The sequence below is a fragment of the Schistocerca serialis genome, chromosome 3, assembly GCF_023864345.2.
Source record: "Schistocerca serialis cubense isolate TAMUIC-IGC-003099 chromosome 3, iqSchSeri2.2, whole genome shotgun sequence".
In the NCBI taxonomy this organism is placed as follows: Eukaryota; Metazoa; Arthropoda; class Insecta; order Orthoptera; family Acrididae; genus Schistocerca; species Schistocerca serialis.
The window spans coordinates 529,075,641-529,099,714 of NC_064640.1; positions in this window are offsets into that span (position 1 = coordinate 529,075,641).

Here is a 24,074-nt window from a genome sequence, read left to right on the forward strand (position 1 = left end):
CAGACATACAGAGGTACCTGAGCAATTCAGAAGCACTACCACATTGGCTGGATGGATCACCAAAGACCCATACGAATAATGTTCCATTGAGACAGACTATTAGCGCTCCTGGCTTCTCTGCTCCAGGCGCATGTGGGGAAGACTGACATACACATAAAGGACGCAGGATATTTCGTTGAGAAGCTAAAGAAACTAAAACTTGGACCAGACCATGCCCTGGTCAGCTTTTATGTTGTTTCTTTGTTTATCAAAGTGCCAGTCAGTGACCCTCTGGAGCACATCGGTTCCATTTCCCCGCAAGACATTACCAAGCTCTTTCATGAATGTCTCACCTCGAGCTATTACAAGTGGAATGGTAACTTCTACAAACAACTTGGAGGAGTTGCCATGGGTAGTCCTCTTAGTTCAGTGGTGGCCAACCTCTTCATGTAACATTTCGAAGCACAGACACTCGTCTTGGCACCCTGTAAACCTAAGGTGTGGTACAGAAACGTCGACGATACCTTCATTTTGTGGAGCCACGGTGAAGAAGAGGTCGGTGAATTCCTAAGACACTTAAACAGCCTCCATGCCAAAATAAAATTTAAGATGGAAGTAGAAAAAAACAAACAGCTACCCCTTCTGATCACAAAGGATGGTGAACACCTGGAACACAGCATATATCTAAAACCGGCACATACGGTCCGATACTTGCACAGACCGTCAAATCACTACCCGAGCCAGAAAAGAGGAATGACGGACGCAATTTTTGCAGCAACTCAACGAAAAAAAATTTTTGCAATCCTATTAGAATTGTGATCAACTGACTATATTTATTTTTTGCTAATTTTATTTTTGTGATTTAGGACCAAAAGCTATGGTGATACATATATCACCACGACACCTTTGTAAGGTATTAAAATTATGATGATAAATGGGTTTCCCACTTCCGTTTTGTGGGCTGTTATGTGCTATAAACAGCGTTTCCTGTTTTTTTTATTTTATATTTTTTCTTTATTTAAAAAGTAATTGTTACCGATATTAAACTTTACTTACCATAATGTGAAAACAATCCTTGAAACTTTATCACGCAACAGGTTACAATAATGTATATTGCAGAAGCGAAGCAATGGGTTCCGACAGCAGTAGTGATCCGACGATAAACAGAAACTGATTGTTGTAGTAGTTTTCATGCACCTGGTGCAGTGTCCTACCACAAGATATCAGGCATAGACAGAGCTGGCGAAATTATTCATCGGAAAAAGAAATGTTGGGCGCGGCCTTTCTGCCATCATCCAGACTGACGGACAGAATCAGCCATATATTGCGCGAACGCGACGTAAAGGTTATTGATAAACCGACAGAGAAGATTAAAGATTGTCTCAGGTCGGAAAAGGAGAAAAGGGACCCACATATTTGTCGGGATATACCGCATACCATGCACATGCGCTTTATGCTGGAATCACTGGACGATCAGTCAACGCCAGTATCACAGGACATAAGTGGCAATGCATGTTGGGGTAGGTGGAGAAATCAACCGTGGCAAACAGAGCACGCCGTGTGTGAGGGCGATCTCATACTAAAATTCGGCGGCACATAAGTTCTGGTTGTAGAGAAGAGCTATCACACCCGGTTGTTCAGAAAAGCTACAGAAATTACAAACATGAGAATACCTTCAACAAGGAAGAAGAAAGCCTCAAGGTGGACTGATCCTGCATTCGTGTGTCCCCAGCGAACGTCCGTTGTAGGTAGCAAGAAGAGAACAGCACCGAAAATGACCAAGGAAAAGTCCTTGGTCTTTGGAGCACCAGGTACATACAATCTGCGTCCGCGATGTTGACTCCAGTCCACCGCCAGCACTTGAGGGTGAAGTTTTTGATAATTCCAGCTACTCGTGGTGGCGAAACGTCAGAAAAACCACCAAACAAATGTCGGCCGAAGAGCCAGAGACAGAAGCCAATATGCAGTTTTTCGGCAGGTAGATTGCTGAAAACTGTATTTGGAAAAAAATTATTTATAAGAATATTTATTAAAAATTATTTATAAGAAAACCTATTGTTTTCACAGTCACAGGTTTTCACAAACCATTTCTAATGGATCAGATCGGATTAGATGCTAAGCAATGTTGTCCAAGTCTCACTGCCATAAAGTATAGATAGTACTGTCAGTGCTCTGTACATATTTATCAGGGTTTCTTCCCTTATCTTTCATTCGCTGTTGTGTATATGGTCCCATTAACATACTTGAATCTTTCGATTTTTTCGGTATGTCTTTTTCGTTTGTGTAGGAGATACTATTTCACAAGAAGCTGAATTCATTCATTCTCTCTATGTTGTCATCGTTTATTTCAATTTTTCTTGAGACGTGATCTTGACCATTAAATGCCATGACTTTTGTCTTTTACGTCGAGATTGTATTACTTAATTTTTTTTAAAAATCTTTTGTAAAGATGTCCTCGCTGTCAGCTATAAGAAGCTAGTCATCAGTACATATTGTTGTTATTAGATAACGTCTTCGGTAAAAGTTATGGGTGTAAAACTGTATTTATTTTAGCATTTATCTCAACATATCATCAGCATACATATTAAAAAGTATTGGTAGCAAACTGCATCCTTCCCATTAGCCTAGATTTGTTGTTACTTTAACGTTCTCCTTTCTGGCAATGACACTTTTGGAGTCTTCGTGCATCTGCTGAATAACTGTTAGTACGTGCTATGGTACGCATTTCCCGTCTAATATTTCCCACAACATTCTCTTATCTAGCTTATCAAAGGTTTTCACGCAGTCAACAAATAGCAGATGCGTTTATCTATTAAATTTCACATACTTTTCAATTATTTGTCTGCTGGCAGACGTATTATCTGAAGAGTAGTACTTGAATAAAGATAATTCCTGAACCATAGCTTGCTCCTCGAACAAAATATTTTCTAAAATTACTGCAAATCTTTGTGTTATTCTTTTAGAATATATTTTATATCTAGTACTGAATAAAGAGATGCCCCAATAATTCTCTCAGTGTTACATGAGAGGAGATGCATAATTCTTTTTTTTTTAATGTTTTGCTTCAGGTTCGTGCCTATACGACAATTTTAATAGTGAAAATAAGAAACGACAGTGTTTGTTTTGGAAACTCAGAATACACAGTAGTTTGAATTCGTACCTTGGTACGAAGTTACATGAGCTGAAGACTTCTCATGCTCCACCAGCTAGGCGGCTTTTTCGTGTCAGTAATGACGGTACGAGGATAAGGAGAGTATAACACTCAGTCACCGAGCGGTGAAAATCTCCGACCCGGCCGGGAAGAGTCGCATACTTGACGAATTAGAGGTTTATATTGGTGCTTGCCGGTGCCTTTCCGATTTACGTTTCACGTAGCACATTTCTAATTCCGTCATACATATTCTTTCCCTTCAGGTGCTACAATCTCTTCTTGTGTTTTTCCATTTGCTTCATATTATTTTTCCAAAATTTCTTATGGTAATCTGGCCATTGTGACTTTCTTATAACTTCGATGTACATATTATCTTTTGTACCTGTATTTAAGTTCTTCATTATTTTAGTACTGCACTTCAAAAGTTCGAGGGGTTTTAAACAAGACATACAACACATTCATTTCCTTAGCCAATTTCGGTTGAAAAACCGAAGAATTTATAGTGGAACTCCGTGGAATACTCACGCTTCAGTCCCTACAGTTTCATGAAGTTCCGCCAGCTCCCGACGCTATATATAGGCTTCAAAATGGCCCCTGTAACGAAGATACATTCAAAGCAGAGAGCTGTCATTGAGTTTCTTTTCGGGGTAAGACATGACATCGCAGATATTCAAAGAGGCCTGTAGAATGTCTTTGTAGACAAAATCACGATGAGTCGTTGGGCGAGACTTCTGTCATCATCGCAACAACACTACACAAACCAGTCCGATGTCCCCCGTGCTCGCCTGCCGCTCACAGCTGTGACGCCTGCAATGTTGGAACGTGCGGACACTCTCATTTGAGGTGATCGACGGATCACAATCAAACACCTCGCTGCACAACCGGAAGTCTCTGTTGGTAGTGCTAATACAGTCGTCCAACACTTACTGTAATCGAAGGTATGGTATCATGCGAGCATACAGACTCTCCCAGTAAGGTGGCATGAGGCCGTCGCACTGAATGGAGATCATGTTGAACAATAGAGTTTTGTAGCCAAAAGAGCCGAAAATAATATGGTACATTGAAATCCTGATTAAAGCTAACTTCCTTTCGAGAAAAAAAGTGTTGCATTACTTATTGAACGCTCTTCATAAGTTACAGATCTCGTTCCAAGCTAAGTAAGACCATTGCGCGACAAGTGTGGTACATTGTTAGAAGTGAGTACGTGTACTGGATTTCCTGGAGACACAGTTCTGCTGCAGCACTGATAACTGGACCAGAGTGTGTGAGTGAAGTGCTGTGGCACCTGGAAACGGACTCCAAAGTTGAAGACAGTATGATACGTGAGGCCAAAATGTCTAAATTGCACACTGAATCACTGTGAAATTCTGGCGGAACATAGACCAACTGCAATATCACGACCATCCATAATGTATAGTGTCAACAATTTGATCAAGGCCGCACAGGCCTGGATGATGCTGATCGGGAAGGAAGGCCATTTTCCAAGCAACCTAGGAACTGATTCCCAGTAATCACAGATTTTCCAACTACGAGAACGTTTACACAGTAGTTCTCGAATGGCTCCGTGGTCCAGGAAAGAATTTCTATCGTCAAGGAATTCAAATATTGGTATAACGTTCCGACCAATGCTTACGAGCACAGAGATGTGGTGACTATGTTGAAAAATAATCATGTATGTTCATCACTATTAAAAGTAGAGCAGCATTCAATAAAAGTTACTTGTCCTGTCATGCCAGTGCGTAGCTTACCTTTTGAAATCGCCTCGCCTACGCAAATTCTTCTTTTCCATGAACATTATTTTCTATTCATGAAATGAACAGACCCAACTCTCCTGTTTTAATTGACCGCCACAGTCGGTTCACATCTGTCGTTCGTCACTTGTATTCGTTTTTTTCCTTCTGTTGCCTCGTTTTGTAGCCCTTTTAGGTATGTGCTTTGACCCTGAGTCGCGTGTTAGCAACTCCACCTGAAGCTAGCCTTCCCTCTAGCAACGCCGATCGCACGGGATAGCCTACTACGCAGGCTCTAACATGTGGTTCACCTGCAACACTATGTGATTATAGGTTTTTCATATTAGGTGCATTGTGCTGCCACCCACTGCCAAGTACTCCATATCAGCGACCTCAGTAGTCATTAGAAATCGCGAGAGAGCACAATGGGGCGCTCCGCGTAACTCACGGACTTAGAACGTGTCAAGTGGTTGGACGTCACTTGTGTCACACGTCTGTACGCGGGATTTCCACACTCTTAAACATCCCTAGGTCCACTGTTTTCGATGTGATAGTGAAGTGGAAACATGAAGAGACACGTACACCACAAAAGCGCACAGGCCGACCTCGTCTGTTGACTGACAGAGACCGCAGACAGTTGGTGAGGGTCGTAATGTGTAATAGGCAGACATCTATTCAGACCATCACACACGAATTCCAAACTGCATCAGGATCCACTGCAAGTAGTATGACAGTTAGGCGGGAGGTAAGAAAACTTGGATTTCATGGTCTAGCGGATGCTCATAAGCCACACATCACGCCGGTAAATGCCAAATGACGCCTCGCTTGATGTAATGAGCATAAACATTGGACGATTGAACAGTGGAAAAACATTATGTGGAGTGACGAATCACTGTACACAATGTGGTGATCCGATGGCAGGGTATGCGTATGCCGAATGCTTTGTGAACATCATGAGCCAGCGTGTGTAGTGCCAACAGTAAAATCCGGAGGCGGTGGTGTTATGGTGTGGTCGTGTTTTTCATGGAGGGGGCTTGCACGCCTTGTTGTTTTGAGTGGGACTATCACAGCACAGGCCTACATTGATGTTTTAAGCACCTTCTTGCTTCCCACTGTTGAAGAGCAATTCGGGGATGGCGACTGGACCTGTCAACACGATCGAGCACCTGTTCATAATGCACGGCCTGTGGCAGAGTGCTTACACGGCAATAACATCCCTGTAATGGACTGGCCTGCACGGAGCCCTGACCTGAATCTTATAGAACACTTTTAGGATGTTCCGGAATGCCGACTTCGTGCCAGGCCTCACCGACCGACATCGATATCTCTTCTCAGTGTAGCACTCTGTGAAGAATGGGCTGCCATTCCCCAAGAAACCTTCCAGTACCTGACTGAACGTAAGCCTGCGAGAGTGGAAGCTGTCATCAAGGCTAAGGGTGGGCCAACACCATATTGAATTCCAGCATTACCGATGGAGGGCGCCACGAATTTGTAAGTCATTTTCAACCAGGTGTCCGGATACTTTTGGTCACATAGTGTAGGAGCTATGTTGCACGTTAGAATTCACATGGATCTAATTGTGCACAGTTTCATATGACTGGGCAAATCGGTTTGAAGCCACGGCCCGCTGCTTGTTGTTGTGTTGAGTTGCCTCGAGCTCAGCAATTTTGTCGCAGCTATCTGCTGAGGAGCATCGACCTGTTCGCCGAAGGAATCGCCACACTCACTGACGAAGAGTCCAATGTGAAATAAGTATTCCAGCGACATTGCAAGACCTCGCCAAGGAGCAACGGCAACGCCGAGAAGAAGATTGTCGTATTCATCTATTTGAAGTTAAGTCACTAAATGAGAAACGGGCACAGCATAGGACTATCTGTACAAAGACACATAAAAGTTGCGTGATGATTTACTGAGGAAATCGGTGTTTGGGTCATATGTATTTATCTGCATTTAGGTAGTTGTAATATTTATGTGTATGTGTTTGTGATACTGTTTGGTAGGAATATCGCCCCTGTTCAAACAGACGTACCAGCGGCACCTCGTAGACTGTTGTCAACAAAGAGTATTGCCAGTAGCTACACCCATTGGCGACAAACTTGTTTGTGTGCGACGAGGCTATACAGACGGATATAACGGACTTGGTGCAGTTGGAATAGTCTGTGAAAATGACTCGAGGACTCAGTGGTGTAGAACGCCACAATAATGACAAAATATAGTGTAGTAGAATATTTTAAATAAGTTGTACATAATTACAAAAATTTTATGCCTAACCTGCACTAAACCAATTTCTTCCAGTACGAGAAAGCGAACAGTTATCTATGTTGAGTAGATTTTCACACGTGGCAACAACTTAAAATTATGATGCAAGTATTGGACCTGCTGCAGTCTATCAGTAACTCGCAGGACATACAATAAATCATATGACAGAAATTGGTCGCTGTGTTCCAGGATTCAACCAGACACCGTAAATTTAAATGAGAAAATTCTGAGAGTAACTGTCATGTGCGGATACGACAGATAGGGAGATGGTAACAGTACATGCTCCTGACGCAAATTTCACAAATGACCTAATTATGGTAAATAACCCAACATTAAAGGATTGTTTAAATGTAATTCAGGCACTTGAACAAAGACAAGAAGGACTCTAGGTAATACAGAAAATGAAGTCCTTAAAACAGAATTTTAAGACTCCAGAAATCTCAAAGAGATAGACATTTGGCAGAAGCACAAAATTACCCGCAAAAACGTTGATATACAACAATGGTTGGATATACAGACAATAATAAGCAAAGTTAAGTAAAGTCATTTTCCAAACGTTTCATTGCACATGATAGAGAAGTATGCCATTACAAATTAAAGGAATTGTTTTAATTGTAGCCAAAAAGTCATAAGGCAAAATTATACCTACAACAAAGATAGGAAAATTAAGCATAATACATGTAAGGAAGTAAATGAAAGGACAGATGAAGAATTCGAAAGTAAGATACATATAGCACCATAGAGTAGTGTTAAGGCAGTAACTATAGTCAAAAAATAAATGCGAATAGCGTACACTTCCAAGTAGATGAAAGTTCTTCTAAAACTATAATAAATTTTACAATTTATTAATGTTTTTGAATTACCTAAATTAAGAAAATTTAAGAATACGCTAAGAAGCTATAGTGATAAAAAGATCAAAATAAACCGACACTACGCAGTTAATGCGAAGTATAACATCATAATAGAAGCAACACTGGTTGTGACGTAGTGTCAAACGGTTACAAGTATCATAAGACTCGACCTCTTTCGAAACCTTAGGCTTACACTCCATGATTCAGCAAAATAAATAAAAGTGACGGATGAGAGAGAAGAATGTGCAGAACCATGTACAAACTACAAAGAAATTTTTGTGAAACCGCAGGGAGTGTAAAGGATTGCAAGGTGCGCATAACCTTCAAACCTAACAAAATACTTAAGTTTAGCAAGGCTAGGCCAGTACCTCAAGCAGTAAATGATAAAGTGGAACATAAATTACATCGAAGAAGTCATGAGATACAAACTAATTTCGCCCCGAACCTCCTTTTCCCAGGAGTAGTGCAGCAGCTCGACGTGGCGTGGGCTCAACAAGCCTTTGGAAGTCCTCTGCAGAAATATGGAGCCACACTCCCTTTGCAAGCATCCATAATTGCGAAAGTGTTGTCGGTGCAGGATTTTGTGCACGAACTGACCTCTCGATTATTATATTCGATGGTATTCATGTTGGGTGACCTGGGTTGCAAACTCATTCGCTCGTATTGTCCAGAATGTTCTTCAAAATAATCGTGAACAGTTGTGGCCCGGTGACATGGCGCATTGTCACCCATAAAAATTGCATCGCTGCTGGCTGCAGATGGTCTTGAGGTAGCCTAAAAAAACAATTTCCAGTCAACGATCGTTGCAGTTTGACCAGAGGACCCAGTACATTCCATGTAAACACAGCCCACATCGTTAATGAGTCACCACCAGCCTGTACAGTGCCTTGTTGGCAATATGGGTCCATCGCATCGTGGGGTCTGTGCCACACTCGAACCCTCCCATCAGCTCCTACCAACTGAGATTGGGACTCATGTGACCAGTACACGATTTTCCATGCTTCAATGTTAGCACTGACAACTCAACGCAAACGCCGCTGCTCTCGGTCGTTAAGTGAAGGCCATCGGCCACTGCATTATCCGTGGTGAGAGGTAATGCCTGAAATTTGATATTTTCAGCACGCTCTTTACGCTGTGGATCTCGGAATATGGAAGTACCTAACGATTTCCGAAATGGAATGTTCCATTCGTCTAGCACCAAATACCATTCCGTGTTCAGAACCTGTTAATTCCCGTCGTGCAGCCACAATCACGGCGGAAACCTTTTCACATGAATCACCTGAGTACAAATGACATCTCCGACAATGCACCGCCCTTTTTCACGTGGTGTGCCCGATATACTGCCATACGTATATGTGTATGTTGCTATCCTATGACCTTTGTCAGCTCAGTGTAAATACACTCCTGGAAATGGAAAAAAGAACACATTGACACCGGTGTGTCAGACCCACCATACTTGCTCCGGACACTGCGAGAGGGCTGTACAAGCAATGATCACACGCACGGCACAGCGGACACACCAGGAGCCGTGGTGTTGGCCGTCGAATGGCGCTAGCTGCGCAGCATTTGTGCACCGCCGCCGTCAGTGTCAGCCAGTTTGCCGTGGCATACGGAGCTCCATCGCAGTCTTTAACACTGGTAGCATGCCGCGACAGCGTGGACGTGAACCGTATGTGCAGTTGACGGACTTTGAGCGAGGGCGTATAGTGGGCATGCGGGAGGCCGGGTGGACGTACCGCCGAATTGCTCAACACGTGGGGCGTGAGGTCTCCACAGTACATCGATGTTGTCGCCAGTGGTCGGCGGAAGGTGCACGTGCCCGTCGACCTGCGACCGGACCGCAGCGACGCACGGATGCACGCCAAGACCGTAGGATCCTACGCAGTGCCATAGGGGACCGCACCGCCACTTCCCAGCAAATTAGGGACACTGTTGCTCCTGGGGTATCGGCGAGGACCATTCGCAACTGTCTCCATGAAACTGGGCTACGGTCCCGCACACCGTTAGGCCGTCTTCCGCTCACGCCCCAACATCGTGCAGCCCGCCTCCAGTGGTGTCGCGACAGGCGTGAATGGAGGGACGAATGGAGACGTGTCGTCTTCAGCGATGAGAGTCGCTTCTGCCTTGGTGCCAATGATGGTCGTATGCGTGTTTGGCGCCGTGCAGGTGAGCGCCACAATCAGGACTGCATACGACCGAGGCACACAGGGCCAACACCCAGCATCATGGTGTGGGGAGCGATCTCCTACACTGGCCGTACACCACTGGTGATCGTCGAGGGGACACTGAATAGTGCACGGTACATCCAAACCGTCATCGAACCCATCGTTCTACCATTCCTAGACTGGCAAGGGAACTTAATGTTCCAACAGGACAATGCACGTCCGCATGTATCCCGTGCCACCCAACGTGCTCTAGAAGGTGTAAGTCAACTACCCTGGCCAGCAAGATCTCCGGATCTGTCCCCCATTGAGCATGTTTGGGACTGGATGAAGTGTCGTCTCCCGCGGTCTGCACATCCAGCACGAACGCTGGTCCAGCTGAGTCGCCAGGTGGAAATGGCATGGCAAGCCGTTCCACAGGACTACATCCAGCATCTCTACGATCGTCTCCATGGGAGAATAGCAGCCTGCATTGCTGCGAAAGGTGGATATACACTGTACTAGTGCCGACATTGTGCATGCTCTGTTGCCTGTGTCTATGTGCCTGTGGTTCTGTCAGTGTGATCATGTGATGTATCTGACCCCAGGAATGTGTCAATAAAGTTTCCCCTTCCTGGGACAATGAATTCACGGTGTTCTTATTTCAATTTCCAGGAGTGTAGTTCGGAATGGAAGGGCGTAACTGAATCTGTTACGAACAGTCATCAGGCCACACTCTTATTAATTTCAGAGAAACAGAATGAGCTGAGAATGCCCAGTCTATAATTGATGCATACCCAATCCCAAGAGCGAGAGAGAGAATGACAAAATTAAATGGAGGTAGATGCTATTTAAAAGACACTGATCTTCAGCTGCAACTCGATGGAAAAAGCAAGAAAGTAATGGTCAATAACACACCATTTGGCATCTATGAATACTGTATAAGAGATTAACTTCCGGAATATATCAGATATACCGAGATAAATTAATCAGAAAAGAATCCAGCAACATCAAATTACACATATGCCATAGTAGTATCACGAAGTACTATAAAAGAACACTTCATAACTTAGAGAAATTATGTAAAGGACTACCAAAAGCAGGGCTTTGCGTTAATAACGAAGAAAGTTCCATTTTTCAAGAAGGGATAGCTTATCTATGTCAAGTACTATTGTTCAAATGTTCAAATGTTTGTGAAATCTTATGGGAGTTAACTGCTAGGGTCATCAGTCCCCAAGCTTACACACTACTTAATCTAAATTATCCTAAGGACAAACACACACACCCATGCCTGAGGGAGGACTCGAACCTCCGCCGGGACCAGCCGCACAGTCCATGACTGCAACACCTAGACCGCTCGGCTAATCCCGCGCGGCCAAGTACAATTAGGAGAGGGTACACGTCCTACAACAAAACACTTGCAAAGCTTCCAGTACCGAAAAATGTGAAAATCTTGCCGTTGACCATAGATCAGATTATATATTATAGAAAATTCATTCCTGTGCCAATCACAATAGCCAAACGCTACACAAGCTGCTATGAAACGGAGAAAAATGGAATTGGATGAAGGGTTGTCGGATGGCTTTTGACAAACTCAAAAGTGCTCAGTTGTATTCTAAATACTTTGTAATATACAACCCTAAGAAGCAGTTAATACGAGGCCATGCTGCAAAGTAATGTCTTCGAATTTCAATATGAAAAATCTCAAACCTTTTTAAATAATACAAACTTTATTAACATTCTACAACTTCATTCTTCTTGTCTACGTATTTATTTCTCAAACATAGTAACACAGGCGACGAACACATTTCTGCCAATGAGAGATCAGTTTGTAGATACCGTCACTGCATAAGTTTGACTTTGTTGACGGAGCCACAACCTCACCTCTGCTTGCACCGCCTCATCACTATGAAAGTGCAGTCCTCGAAGGTGTTCTCTAAGTTTTGATACAGGTGAAAATCGGATGTGGCCAAATCGGTACTGTGTGGAGAATGATCGATGATAGTGAACCTAAGGCGTCAGGTTGTTGTAGATGTGGTAGCACACGATGTGGTATGGCCTAATATTGTCATGCTGAAGGAGAGGCTGCTCCACGTGTGGACTAACTTTTCGAATTCGAAACTGGATTACAGCACGCTGTTTCTCACACACCAGCATAACTACATTACACACCGCCATGTTACAGGCTGCATTTCGGAGCCCTCTGAGGCAGAGGCTTGGAAATATGTAGACAGAAGAATAAAGATGTTAGATGTTAATAATGCTTTTTTCATTTAACATATTTTGTTGGTTTTCACATAAAAATTCGGAGGCTTTACTTTTCAGCAAGCCCAAGTAGTTGCATCCGATGCTTCCGATAGAGGACTTGGTTCAGTGAAGTCACATAGAGAGGGAAATGTGGATAAACTCATTGCTTTAGTTTTCCAAACTTTCAATTCAGAGCAACATGGTTACTATCAGATAAAAAAGAAGTTATAGGCCCTATATTTCTTGCAAAGAAATTCCATAATTATTTGTATGAGTGGAAAGTTTTTCTACTACCTGACCACAAAACTTTGTAACGATATTCAACCCTGAAGCGGGAATTCCGGTAAAAAGTCAACTAAGTTGCAAAGGTGGTCATCGTTGCTACTAGCGTACAGTTATCTAACAGAACATCTTCCTTCCTCAATACACAATAACACAGATATCCTATCATGTTTACCTGCTGGTAGAAATGAGAACTTTTACATTACACCAGATTGGCCTATAGCTTACCACTACAGAATTTGAAAAGTTTTGTATGGCAAACGAAATACAGCACCTTCGTAACACCATCCAACCATGAATCAAATGGTGTAGTTGAACATACCGTCAGGACATTTAAAGCACGAATGAGAAATCTATGTTACGAATACAACGTAGAAGATGCACTACGACGATTCTAATATTCTACAGAACACTCCACACGAAAGTAAACTCTCCAACTGAGCATCTCCAAGCATGGATGATGAGAGCTTTATTTTCCCTAACAACACCTCATAAGCATGAAATAACTGCTGCAGGAGAGAATGAAATTAGGAAAACGTGATTCAACAATTATAATAAAATCATATATTCAGCGGTGCATATACGGAAGAAAGTATGGTACCCAGGGACAGTAGTATGTAAACCGAGGAGCGGTTTGGAAGTCATAATGGACGAAGTTGATGTTACCCGCACTCAGCCTCGTGATGCCAATTGAGGAGCTACTCGACCGAATAGTAGCGGCTCCGGTCAAAGAAAACCATCATAACGACCGGGAGAGCAGTGTGCTGATCACAAGCCCCTCCTATCCGCATCCTCACCTGAGGATGACACGGCGGTCGGTTGGTCCCGATGGGTCTCTTGTGGCCTGAAGACGGAGTGCTTTGATATTACCCGCCATAAGCATATGTATCAGCTACGGATGGTACACGATATCTTTTTCATTCCAGAAGATACAAATCTTTTTCAGTTTCAGATGGGGACAACAAGGCAGTCCAGGAGGGAGAAGGAGATGTAGCAGAATCGTCGCCATCAACCAGTGCCGATACCAAGAAGCAACCACAACATATGGGGGTTGAGCCCATCAGTAACAGCGCAGAGGGTTGCATAGAGTTGTATCTTATCTGCCCACAGTAGTAGAAGCAGAAGAGGAAATTTCCTTGGAGGGAAGGGGAGGGGGGATAGATTTTGTGACCATATGTAGAGTGCGTGCAGTATTACTTGGCCGCTAGCTGCTTAGAAGGCGCTGTAGGTAAGGGGACAACGATTGTTATATGGGGCTGTCTTGAGGACAGGACAGTACGATAGAGGTGTAGTTCTACACTGAAAGCCTTCGCACAAACGACTACCGCGCAGAACATATAAGTTACGGCTAGCGAGTATGCAAAGGATCGTATTAACAGAAGATTATGCCAGTATGACAAGTAATTCGACAACTGAATCGTTTCTTATTAAAAACACAATTTGTACAGGATTATACAGAAATTGAATCAATGAGAGCGATTTACAATGAAGTGCAAAAAAAAACTGGTATAGGCTTGAGTATTCAAATACAGAGATATGTAAACAGGCAGAATACGGCGCTGCAGTCGGCATCGCCTATATACGACAACAACTGTCTGGCGCAATTAGATCGGTTACTACTGCTACAATGGCACGTTATCAGGATTTAAGTGAGTTTGAACGTGATGTTATAGTCGGTGCACGAACGATGGGACACAGTATCTCCGACGCAGCGATGAAGTGGGGATTTCCCCATACGACCATTTCACGAGTGTACCGTAAATATCGGGAATCCTGTAAAACATCAAATCTCCAACATCGCCGCGACAGGGAAAAGATCCTGCAAGAATGGGACCAACGACAACTGAAGAGAATCGTTCAACGTGACAGAAATGCAACCCTTCCGCAAATTGCTGCAGACTTCAATGCTGGGCCATCAACAAGTGTCAGCGTGCAAACCATTCAACGAAACATCATCGATATGGGTTTTCTGAGCCAAAGGCCCACTCGTGTACCCTTGATAACTGCATGACACGTAGGTAGCAAGATGACAGGCAGTTCATAATGAAACTAAGAAACGAGGCTATGAGATGTGTATACCGAATAGTTTCTTTAAAATCGTTTGAGAAAGTTTGCAGTCTAAATAGCGTGCATAAGCCGCCGTTCTCACAGTGTATTTATTTATTTATTTAACCTAATCAGATTAGGGCCATCAGGCCCTCTCTTACATCGGACCAGTGTTCCACACATGCAGCATTTCACACATCAGAGTTACATCATGAACATAGTTTAAATGAGAAAATTAGCTTACTCTAGTGACAATATGAACAAAGAGTAGTGACTAAGACCTAATAAAGTAAATGCGGAAGTATTTTTACAACAGTTGCTATACATACAGATTATGATAAAAGCAATAATAATAACAGTAAAACAAAAATATCAAATAATAATGATAAACATGACTAAGACCTAATAAAGTAAATGCTGGCAGTATTTTTACATCAGGTGCTATACATACAGATTATGGTGAAAGCAATAATAATAACAGTAAAAAAAAAATCAAATAATAATGACAAACATGAGAAAGATTGGCAATAGTAATGAAAGTTTGTGCAGATGTACATTAATATCTTGGTGTGTAAAGTAGATGTTTACTAGTATAGCGAGTTTTGGGTAAGGGAGGTTTAAGGAGGGGGAAAGAGGGAACTAATGACGTGAAGTGCACTCATGTACAGAGGAAGGCATTACTGTTGCTTAAGTAGATACGTCATTAACTGTTTTTTGAAGCCGGTCATGTTTTTATGTTCTCTAACATAACGAGGGAGGTTATTCCAGAGTCGGGTTCCCGCTACTGTAAAGGACTTGGAGAAGGTGACTGAGCGATGCAGTGGAACGGAGAGGATTTTATTATGATGGGAACGTGTGTTTCTGTCGTGTTGTTCCGACATGAGTGTTAGGGACGAGGAGAGATATGAGGGACAGTGTACATTTATAAGGCAGTAGATGAGACAGAGTGTATGGAAATCTCTGCGTTTGTCTGCACGCAGCCAGGACAATTTTGCATATGCTGGTGAAATGTGATCAAAAAGTCGAACGTCACAGATATATCGGACGCAGGCATTCGTGACCAGTTCTAGACGTCGGGAATTTTCCTGAGAGAGGCCTTGTAGGATAATATCGCTGTAGTCAATGATTGGGAGTATAAGCGTTTGTACTAATTTCTTTTTCAGGTCGAAAGGGAAGAGTTTTTTATATTTTTGTAGGACATGAAGGGATGCTGATGCTTTTTTGCACACTGCAGTTACGTGCTCTGTCCAATTTAGATTTTCATCTATTATTACTCCCAAACTCTTTGCTGAGGGAGAGAATTTAATATTTGTTCCATTTAGGATAAGAGGTGGTACGGATTCCCGATGTTTTGGGCTAATGAGCTTAGAGTGACCAACAAGTACCGCTTGGGTTTTAGATGGGTTTAGTTTTAGACCTACGTCCTGTGCCCATTTTGACAGTGCATCGAGGTCAGTATTGAAATTTTCAATAGCTTTCTTGAGATTGCTTGGTTTCGCACTTAGATACAACTGAAGGTCATCAGCATACATATGGTATTTGCAATAGGTCAGGACCGATGACACATCATTGACATAAAGAGAGAAGAGTATAGGACCTAATACTGAGCCTTGGGGAACGCCTGACACTACCTGCCGCCATTGTGATTTTATATTCCCAGACAGAACGCGTTGCTGACGAGACGTCATGTATGAGCGAAACCATTGCACTGCGCTTGGTGAGAAATTTAGACCGCTAAGTTTGGCTAGTAAGATGTCGAAGTCGACAGTATCAAATGCTTTGCTGAAATCTAAGAAGCAAATGATAGTCGCTTCTTGTCTGTCCATGGCAAGTTTCAGGTCATCTGTCACCTTTATAAGAGCGGATGTTGTGCTTCGATGTTTACGGAAACCTGATTGGAATTCGTCTAGTAGGTTGTTAGTAGTTAGGTAGTTGGTGAGCTGGCATGAACTATATACTCTAAGGCCTTTGATAGTGCAGGAAGAAGGCAGAGGGGGCGGTAGTCAGAGGGTGCTGTGGCGATGTCCTTTTTAGGCAGTGGCTTAATTTGTCCCAGTTTCCAGGCCTCAGGGAAAACACTTGTGATTAATGAATCGTTGAAAATGTCTGTTATAGAGGGCAGTAGTTGGTCAATAATAAGTTTTACCATCTGGATAGTGATACCATCATGTCCAGTAGATGCTGATCTAATCCGCATTATGGCTTTCTTGACAGTACTGCAAGTGACGTGCTGTAGATAGAATTTTTCTTTGCTACAGTCGTTCATCCCCATGAAGTAATCAATGATTCTCTGTTTTTTTTTTTTTTTTTTTTTTTTTTTGCGGATCAATTTTGATTGCAGGTAATGTGAAGAATTGGTTCAGTTCTTCAGCTGGGACCATGGGATTTTCTGCAACTTTTATTTTGCCTAAACCGAGACTACGGAGATTTTTCCACAGGATAGCTGGTCTACATCTATTGTCAGCTAATGTACGGGCATGTCTGAGCTTAGCGTTTCTCACCGCTTGACTGACTTTGTTTCGTTTCTGCTTGTATACAGCGCGATTTTCAGGTGTAGGGTGTATCTTGTATGCTCGATGTGCAGCATCTCTGAGATTCATGAGCTGTTTTAGTTCATCAGTCAGCCAAGGTGCAGGTTGCCTTTTTACTTTTCTGGTCTTTATTGGAGCATATTTGTCAAATAGTTGAGTAATTTTGTTAGTGAAATCGCGGAGTTTGTCGTTTATGTCCACGAGGGGAGTAGAGGTCATCCTCCAAACCATTTCTTGTGCCTCAGTTTCGAGTTCAGGCAAATTTATGCGTTTGAGATCTCGGTATGTAGACAGTTTTTGTTTCTTTTTAGGGCATTCTAGTGAATACGTCATGGAAATGATGTCATGGGCAGACATGCCAGGCGCAGATATTTGAGAGGTGGGGATTATTCTGTTCGGAGATTTCGTTGCGAATATATCTATGAAAGTGTGACTGGTAGTCGTGTGATGAGTAGGTGCCAGCTGAAGTAGCGTCATATTTGAGGAAGAAAGCATCCTCTTAAATTTCCCAGTGGAAGGACTATTGCACAGAAAATTAATGTTAGTGTCACCAGCTATAATTACATGTTCATATGACGATTCGAGACTAGAGAGGGCAGTTTCGAAGCAGGCGAACCCACGTACTTTAGGAGGTTTTTAAAGGACACATATTAAGCACTTTCTGTTAAGTGATTTGATCTCTATGAACATATATTCCACTTGTTTATCCACATTGTTGTCGGATGTGTGTAGTACTGTAGGTGACAAATCAGAACGTATGTACGCCCCTACTCCGCCCCCTCGTCTGTTGCATCTGTCGTGCCTGAGAAAGATATAGCCATCTAGGTTTAAGGAAGTTGTAGGAATACTTGGTTTGAGCCAAGTCTCTGACAAAAGTATTACGTGTATATCAGCAGTTTGAAATATATATTTGAACTCGTCGAAGTGAGCTGGCAGAGACTGGACATTTGCATGTGCAATATGCAGCTTGGTGCGTTCGGGTGTTGATTGCCCGAGGAGGCTGCCGATCGATGTTTGCGGGTCGTGGTTGGCGGTGACAAGAGGGTCTGGCATGAGGAATGCAGAAGGCGTGTGAAGGAGAGGGAGGTGAGGGAGTGTCCTCCCAGTTCTGTGCAGTGAAAGCGGCCGGGAGGGGGTGGGGGTAGGTCCCCGTGGAGACAACGGGATCTGCGGCCAAGGTCAGCGAGGTCTGCAACGGTTCTGGAAGTAGCCGTGGGCTGGCAGGGGAAGGAATTTCGCTAAACACAACGGGAGTAATCTGCACGTTATGACAGAGTGTGATATTAATTGCACTTATGAGGATAACAACTGAAGTATGATGGTGGGTTGCTAATTAAGGATGGAAGTGAGACTACCTTTTGTAATAATTAACAAAATTACATGAGAAAAACAATTAAAAATGAAAATAGTTATGTGGAGAAACGAAAAGTTGATAATACAAATAATAACAAATATTACACGAGAAAAAATAATTAGAGATAAAAAATAGTTATGTAGAGAAACGAACAATTTGATAATACATTAGTTACGATATGGTTGACAGTGTAAACAATATAAACATACAGGTTAGTGGCAGCAAGGTTAGACATGATTTAGCTTCTAAAGCACAGGCTTTCGAGTTCATTAACACTGCAAATTGTTTTCTTTCCGTTTTCGGTCTTAACCATTATCCTGCCGTCATTTGTCCATACGTTATGTAGCCCAAATTTCGAAATCGCACTCTTCAAAATGTTTAGTCTTTCAGAGGTCAGATCCTCGCGTACTGTCAGACCCGACTTCGCGAGATTCTTCTTTGCTCTGAAGATTTCAGATCTTTTCCTATACGACATAAATTTCACTATTATAGGTCTTGGTTTTGTAGAACCTGGCGACTTACGACCCACTCTATGACTTCTTTCAATGTCACTCAGAGTCACCTGCACGCCTAGCTTTTCCTGGACAAGGTTTATCACAAGTTCATCTGTGTTCTCTCTGCTGCTCTCTGGAATGCCGAACAGTCTGAGATTATTGCGTCTCTGATATTGTTCGAGCTCGTCCGTCTTCTCGATCAATTTCTGTTCGAGTAGTCGTGCTTTCTCCTCACTTGCTTTTAACGATGTGTCCAGTGCACGGATATCGCTCGCATTCGCCTCCAGAGTTTTCTGTATTTTATCCGTCACTGCTGCAGTGACAGCATCAGTGATGGTTTGAACAACGAGCCCGAGCGTCTCCTTAGCCTGCAGCGCGGCACTTACCTCAGCCTTCACGAGTGCGGCGATGTCAGCGATGCAGGGCGGAGCGACCGCAACTCCCGGTGTGGACTCCACGCCAGCGCTGTCGCCGGCCTGGCCGGCTAGCAGAGAATGTTTCGTTTGTAATGGACGAAGCTCACAGCTGGATAGGCGATAGGCAAATGAGGCGGCCGCCCCTTTGGAACAGAAGGGTGGACTCGCCGAGTGCTGAGAACGAGAATGCCTATCTCCGCGCCGACCAAGTAAGCCTGCGTGAGCTCTAGCATTGTCTCTATTTCACCGCAATACAGCTTTCCCTGTAGCAACAGAGGTTGCACGGGTTAGCCTACTACCAGACTGAACGAGACCGCTAGCAACTGCAGCGGCCTATTGCGGTTGGACAAAAATGTGGAAACACCGAGAGAACATAAACGCTTGCAGGTTGCTTGCAGGTTGCGCTGTTCTGTTAGATCACAAAGAGACCTGTGCAATGTCCTCTATACGTTGCAAGTGCCAGTCGTGATTCTGTATAGTTGTGAGTGCATTATATCGGAGCTAAGTGAATTCGAAAGTGGGCAAATTGTTGGTGCTCGTATGGTGGATGCTTCCGTAACCAAGGGAGCTATATCAAAGATTTATTCCGCATACAGGGAAAAACATCATTCCCTAAGCCACAATTCGAACGAAAGCGTGTGTTGAGTGATCGCGACAGACGGCCATTGATGAGAATTATAACCAAAAATAAGTGGACCACAGCTGCAAAAGTCACTGAAGGACTGAATGTCGCACTTCCGAACACTGTCAACACTAAAACAACTCGAAGGGAGCTTCAAAAGTACGGAATTCCGGGACGAGCTGGAATTCCAAAACCACTGATTAGTGACAAAGTTGCTGGTAACAGGAAAACATGGTGCCGAAGCCACAAAACCTGGAATAATAGCCGGCCCGGCCGGTGTGGCCGTGTGGTTCTAACCGCGTCAGTTTGGAACCGCGTGACCGCTGCGGTCGCAGGTTCGAATCCTGCCTCGGGCATGAATGTGTGTGATGTCCTTAGGTTAGTTAGGTTTAAGTAGTTCTAAGTTCTAGGGGACTGATAACCTCAGTAGTTAAGTCCCATAGTACTCAGAGCCATTTGAACCTTTTTTTTTTTTTGGAATAATAATTGTCGTGTGACTAGGGCCTCCAGTGGGGCAGACCGTTCGCCGGGTGCAAGTCTTTCGATTTGACGCCACTTCTGAGACTTGCGCGTCTATGGGGATGAAGCGATGATGATTAGGACACCCAGCCGAGAATCGAACCCGGGCGCTTAGGAGTGATATTCTGTCGCCCTGACCACTCAGCTACCGGGGTCGGAAACCTGGAATATGAAGCAATGGAAGAAAGCCAACTGATCGGATGAGCCTTGTTTCATACTGTCTGCAACTTCTGACCGAGTTTACGTTCCAAGAGCGAAATATGCCGGGGGTTTGGTGACGATTTGGTTGGACATATCGTGTTCTGTGGGCCTCGTAGTTTCTCTGTAAGGTCGCATTATTAACAGGGATCATGTCACCATTTTGGTTGATCGGGTCCATCCCATGTACAATGTTTGTTCCTCAATGGTGAGCTGTGTTGCTGTTCACACAGCTCGCATCGTCCAGGACTGGTTTTGTAAGGATGACGATGAATTGCCGCATGTCCCCTGGCCACCACAGTCACCAGGTCTCAGCATTCTTGAGCCTTTGTGGTATACTTTGCAGAGAAGGGTGCGTGATCGTTATCCACCTACGTCATAGTTACCTGAATTTCTACTATTTTCCTGGAAGAATAGTATAATATTCCCTGGAAAACCATACTGGACCTGTATTTATCCATTGTGAGACGACTGGAAGCGTTTCTGAAGGGCAAAGGTCTTCCTACCCTGAATTAGGTATGAGAATGTATTCTGTTTTTGGTGTATCCACGCTTCTGTCCACCTACATGAGGGGAAGCAAGCAGACGCTAGTGCGAAGAGGAAACTATTTATTTTTTCCTGTCACTTGTCCAAAGTCCAACACAGCATAGCACACTGCAAGCCGCTAACAAACACGTTGTACAATATATTCATGCAAAATTAAAGGTTTATATGCATTTTCAAGGTATGGTCAGATTATGTGAGACTGAAAAGGTTAAACTGAATTTTCTGTTGTTGATAAATGAGAAGGAACGGTCGTGTTCATTGTGAGTTAGAATCCCATGCCAAGTTGTCACATCGGTGGATAAAATGAAGCACTTTAAACAACAGTTCGTCTAAAATAACCGATTTGCAATCCAAATTGATTGCCTGGTTATAAACGTTTTATTTCTGAGAAACCTTTATATAATGTGCTATGTTTTATCCACTAATACGACTACTTGGTGAAGACTGCCAGTCTCGCTAGCGGGATGAAAGCAGAGCTCACCATCTGCAGCATCGTCGACAGGACTGACTGCGGACCTTTGGTACAGAGCCGAGTGGAGGGTCTGAATCAGAGGCTGAGACGGTTCTGCGACCGTGTGGGCTGCAGATTCCTCGACTTGCGCCATAGGGTGGTGGGGTTTCGGGTTCCGCTGGATAGGTCAGGAGTCCACTACACGCAACATGCGGCTACACGGGTAGCAGGGGTTGTGTGGCGTGGGCTGGGCGGTTTTTTTAGGTTAGATGGCCTTGGGCAAGTACAGAAAGGGCAACAGCCTCAACGGGTGCGGGGCAAAGTCAGGACATGCGGGGACCAAGCAGCAATCGGTATTGTAATTGTCAACTGTCGAAGCTGCGTTGGTAAAGTACCGGAACTTCAAACGCTGATAGAAAGCACCGAAGCTGAAATCGTTATAGGTACAGAAAGCTGGCTTAAGCCAGAGATAAATTCTGCCGAAATTTTTACAAAGGTACAGACGGTGTTTAGAAAGGATAGATTGCATGCAACCGGTGGTGGAGTGTTCGTCGCTGTTAGTAGTAGTTTATCCTGTAGTGAAGTAGAAGTGGATAGTTCCTGTGAATTATTATGGGTGGAGGTTACACTAAACAACCGAACTAGGTTAATAATTGGCTCCTTTTACCGACCTCCCGACTCAGCAGCATTAGTGGCAGAACAACTGAGAGAAAATTTGGAATACATTTCACATAAATTTTCTCAGCATGTTATAGTCTTAGGTGGAGATTTCAATTTACCAGATATAGACTGGGACACTCAGATGTTTAGGACGGGTGGTAGGGACAGAGCATCGAGTGACATTATACTGAGTGCACTATCCGAAAATTACCTCGAGCAATTAAACAGAGAACCGACTCGTGGAGATAACATCTTGGACCTACTGATAACAAACAGACCCGAACTTTTCGACTCTGTATGTACAGAACAGGGAATCAGTGATCATAAGGCCGTTGCAGCATCCCTGAATATGGAAGTTAATAGGAATATAAAAAAAGGGAGGAAGGTTTATCTGTTTAGCAAGAGTAATAGAAGGCAGATTTCAGACTACCTAACAGATCAAAACGAAAATTTCTGTTCCGACACTGACAATGTTGAGTGTTTATGGAAAAAGTTCAAGGCAATCATAAAATGCGTTTTAGACAGGTACGTGCCGAGTAAAACTGTGAGGGACGGGAAAAACCCACCGTGGTACAACAACAAAGTTAGGAAACTACTGCGAAAGCAAAGAGAGCTCCACTCCAAGTTTAAACGCAGCCAAAACCTCTCAGACAAACAGAAGCTAAGCGATGTCAAAGTTAGCGTAAGGAGGGCTATGCGTGAAGCGTTCATTGAATTCGAAAGTGAAATTCTATGTACCGACTTGACAGAAAATCCTAGGAAGTTCTGGTCTTACGTTAAATCAGTAAGTGGCTCGAAACAGCATATCCAGACACTCCTGGATAATGATGGCATTGAAACAGAGGATGACACGCGTAAAGCTGAAATACTAAACACCTTTTTCCAAAGCTGTTTCACAGAGGAAGACCGCACTGCAGTTCCTTCTCTAAATCCTCGCACAAACGAAAAAATGGCTGACATCGAAATAAGTGTCCAAGGAATAGAAAAGCAACTGGAATCACTCAATAGAGGAAAGTCCACTGGACCTGACGGGATACCAATTCGATTCTACACAGAGTACGCGAAAGAACTTGCCCCCCTTCTAACAGCCGTGTACCGCAAGTCTCTAGAGGAACGGAGGGTTCCAAATGATTGGAAAAGAGCACAGATAGTCCCAGTCTTCAAGAAGGGTCGTCGAGCAGATGCGCAAAACTATAGACCTATATCTCTTACGTCGATCTCTTGTAGAATTTTAGAACATGTTTTTTGGTCGCGTATCATGTCATTTCTGGAAACCCAGAATCTACTATGTAGGAATCAACATGGATTCCGGAAACAGCGATCGTGTGAGACCCAACTCGCCTTATTTGTTCATGAGACCCAGAAAATATTAGATACAGGCTCCCAGGTAGATGCTATTTTTCTTGACTTCCGGAAGGCGTTCGATACAGTTCCGCACTGTCGCCTGATAAACAAAGTAAGAGCCTACGGAATATCAGACCAGCTGTGTGGCTGGATTGAAGAGTTTTTAGCAAACAGAACACAGCATGTTGTTATCAATGGAGAGACGTCTACAGACGTTAAAGTAACCTCTGGCGTGCCACAGGGGAGTGTTATG